The sequence below is a fragment of the Pteropus alecto genome, unplaced genomic scaffold (genome assembly GCF_000325575.1).
Source record: "Pteropus alecto unplaced genomic scaffold, ASM32557v1 scaffold104, whole genome shotgun sequence".
Lineage (NCBI taxonomy): Eukaryota > Metazoa > Chordata > Mammalia > Chiroptera > Pteropodidae > Pteropus > Pteropus alecto.
Genome location: NW_006436664.1, coordinates 3,407,912 through 3,412,432, shown reverse-complemented (window position 1 = coordinate 3,412,432; position 4,521 = coordinate 3,407,912).

The following is a 4,521-nucleotide window of genomic DNA, read 5'->3' as shown; positions in this document are numbered from 1 at the left end:
TGACCTTCAAGAGATTACATAGCTCTTCCAAGGCTTAGTTTCCTCAAATATAAAACAAATTTAACAATTATTTTCAGGCTTATTGTGATAATTAGATGAGATCATATATTTAAGCCGAAGGTATTTAATAAATATTAACTATTATTATTATTTTATTATTATTACTGGAGTTTTAAGGGGGAGCCAATAAAGAACACTCTTCTTCCTTGCATAAGGTTGGAACCAGCAGAGAAATGGACATGGACATCAGACAGATGGATCCCAAATTACTAATAACAGCTCGATTGAAGACCTGACTAGGTATGGAGGCACATTGGGCTGGCTAATGATTCCCCAGTGACTAAAATCTACCCATCCAGTCACTGACACAGCTGAATAGGAACAGGCCTCTTATATCGTGGAAGAAGATAGCAAGAACATACTCTCCCACTAGGCAAGGCTGCTTTGAGAGAGAGAGCGTGCCTGGAGGACCTGAGTCCTGCACCCCCAGACAATTCTCAATGCATCTATTATTCCCTTTCCTGGGAGGAGTGGACAAGGGATGTGAAAGAGGCTGGAAGTCCCTCCATGTAGGAACATGAGAGGTAGAGGAATTGAGATTTGTCTCAAAATACAATTGTATTTTTGATAGCTATAATTTTAGATTTTTAAACTTTTTTATCAGTTTAAAAATTGATTAAATTACTTATAAATTTATATATAAGTATATATATGTGTGTGTATTATATGTATACATATTTTTTTCATCCCTTCTTCTTTAGATATTTTTCTCTTACTACAGTGATTTGAACTGTTGCTCCTGATTATTACCTCCCTTGCACTACAAAGGATTTTACATGCTTTTTGTAAAATTTGCCACAAATTTCTCAGTATCTTCTCCATAGGAGGAACATACGTCCTTGTCCTATTAACTTTGGCCATGGTCATGGGACATGCTTTGGTAAGTGGAATATGTGTGGATATGAGATAATCCATGTCAGAGCAGAAGCTTTAAGTGAGTTTGTGTGATTTGTCTCCATCTACTGTTGACCATCCGTCTTCCACTGTGAGAACACCAGGACTTAAGTCTGGTCACTCCTTCAGTCTGGATCCCGAGATGAATAGATACACGGAGCTGGCCCAGTGGACCCAGCTCAGCCTAGGCATGCCCCTACTTGATTACCTGTGTAACCAATACACCTGCAGCTGACTAGTATCTTTTACGTGAAAAAATGACTATTGTAAACCACTGCAATTTTAGGGTTGTTAGTACCACAAAACAGTTGACTAAATTGTACATCATTTGTTCTTACTAGACTCTTGACCAGACAGCTTGCAGAGTTATATCGCAGGTGGGAGGCAAGGACAGCAGTCAAAGATCAGGACCAGCCCTTCCAAAACCTGTGGAAATGTTCTGAGTAAACTTGACACCTGTTCACTTGTTACTAACATAATGGTGTTGGCTAGGCTTCTCACTGAGTCTGTTAGCACTTTTTCAGCTGGGCCAGGAATAGGATGTGGTCAGACGCTGGACAGGTGCTGAAGTGTTCTGTGAATACCAGAGGCAGTGCCACATGTACCAGGGGCATCTAGATCTCCTCATCTGTTTATTCAGAGGGAGTGTTCTCTTAAAGTGACTCTCCTTATTTTAAGTTCTAGTAAGTTCATGGCAGTCAGAAATATACTTAATTGTCTTAGTCCTTCTGCATAGTATACTTTAACAAGTAAGCATTCCATTTGTGCAGTTGGATATGTGAAAATGAATTATGGCAAACAGATTAAATCATATTATAATAGAACATATTATAATGGAGTGATTATGATCCAAAAGACTTCCAAAATCCAATAGTGGCCAACCTATTCCGAGAAATACTGAAATAAAACTTGGACAATGTAATTTTATTTACAAATGTTTTTCTAATGGGGACAGTGTACTGCAGAATGACAGGGTAAAGATGCGTAATGAACAAACAGGACTCATTTTAGATGCTTAGTTACTCCAAGGACTAACTTTGTATTTTGGGGCAAATCACACTGAGATGTTTCCACTTTCCCCACCTGCAAAACAGGGACAGTAAAAACCAACATAACGAGGTTGAATAAGAGTTATATGAGATTATATATTTAAAGCACTTAGTACACTGCTGGCATATTGTAAGCACTTGATTTTTGTTAGACATCTTTTTGCTATCAGCTTTGCCGTAAATAATTATGTGTAAAGTACAAACAACATTCAATATTTTTAAAAAGTTTCAGCTTTTGATACTTCCAAATGATTAAACTATGCATAAAATTTCATCAAAAACTGAAACTCTACTGTCATGATAGAGGGGATAAAAGGAGAAAAAGGAAATTCTATTTTGTTTTGACAAAAGACAAGGCAGTAAATTCCATAAATATTCAGCAACTAACATCAAGTCGTTGAGTATTTCAAAATGCCTTTTAGTAATAATTATACTCCTTTACATTCCATAATACTTACTCTTTTCAAGGTATTTTGCTGGCTATTTTTAAATTCTCCCAGCTATTTCATTATAAAAATTATTTATATATTTCATATCCATATGTCTTCTCTATCAAAGTCAATGACATTTCTAGAAATACTGAATCTTGAAAACTTCCATACCAAATACTTTCAAGGTTTTATTTTTTTTTTGCTCAGCTAATTCACTTCCTTCTTCTAGATGCTTGTTCCTTTGACAAAACAGACCCAAATTTATAGATTGACTCATTTCTTAAATTTTTTTATAACATAAAATTTCAAACACACAACAAAAGTAAAAATATGAATATGAATACACATAATCACACCCCGAGTTTTTATAATTTTATTATTTTTAAAACAAGACACTAGAGAAAAAGCTGAGGTCCTCTTTGTAACTTACCTTCTTTTTTGCCTCTGTACTCCAAATGCGCTTACTATTCTTGAATGTGCTACATCTTTGTTTATTTTAAGCTTTATATAAATGTTTCATGTTGTAATTATTATGATGCGAATTCCATTTTTCACAGTATCATATTGAAATGTATCTATCTTGGCTAATGTAGATCTACAGAATTTGTTGAAACTGTCGCAAGTGGCAATTTATTCATTTTCAGGTTTGTGTTTATATATTTTTGCTATTTGGCATTCACTTCTTCAGACTTCTTTAGACTTTAGCTTTGTTCTTTGTACATAATACTAGTAAATCAATGTGCTGAATTTGATTTTTTAATAAGCATACATTACCTCTTTTTAAAGTATTGTTGCCCTAATTTTCTCTATGTGGTTGAGAATATGAACTCTTAATTTTGTGTATAAAACCTGGTGGGCCTATTCCTACCTCTCGAAGCTCATCTTAAAATAGCCTGTCTTTGCTTCAGCCACACTGACTTACCAGCTCCCCCAAAGTGTGTGCTCCTTCTGTATCGGGGCCTTTGCACATATTATTCCAAGTGTAGGAAATGATCTCTCCTTCCTTCATTTATTAATTTTCACTTGTTTTCAGACTTGATCTCAATTGCATCTTCTCTAGAGAAGCCTCCATTATCTTCTTGACTATACCCATTTCCCTCTTGTCTGCCCTAATAGTACCATAGACTTTGTGTTGGCAGTATTTATCAGAGTGGCAGTTTTATATTTATTTGTATGATTATTTGATTGATGTTAATATTACTCATTAAAACTTATTCTTCATCAAGACATAGGGTATTCGTTTCCCCTCACCGTTGTATCTCTGGCATACAATACAATGCTGAGTACATAGTAAATTCCCAATGAATATTTGTTGAATGACTGACTAAATGAATAAAGTGTTGTTCTGTTTCCTGCAAAATCGAATCCAACGTACAGTCCTCCTTTGCTCTCATCTTCCACGAGCAGCAAGAAAATACATATGAGCAGAGCATAAATTGAACTTTACCTGCTTTAGCCAAGTAGTTTGGAAAACTTCCAGGATATCAAGATACCAGTCATAGCTTTCAGGAATCAGTGACTTCCTGCAGCAGTTCTTAGTGACCTACTAGTGCTGACTCTTACCCTCTGAAAATTATATCGTCCCCAAGCAAATGCCAGAATGCTGTCTGTAATAGTTGGACTCCAACTGCAGTCCACTCTAAATATACTCAGGTGCCATTTAACTTTAAATTTCTATCTAAAAATAATCAGGTTGTTGAACCACAGAAGAATAATGCACAATTTAAATTCAGGTTCCAAGTGGCATCTTGATGTTTAAGAATAAGCCATCTGGCCTTTGTTTTCTGACATTAAAAAACCTGTCTTGTTAAGAGGCACAAGTTATAGGCAATCCAGAAATAACATCACACGTCAAATCTGACACTGACACTGAGAGCAGCCAATATATTATATAACATACATATATATCTGTATGTACATATATGTATATATATACAAAGATATGTATAATTATACATGCGTAATTATTAAAATATATATAGGCTATAATTAGCTGTGTTTCCATAAAACATTTTGTTTTTTAAAAAACGATTGACTGTTGATGATATCTTTTATCACATATCTCTTTAATTTTTGAAAAATGTAGT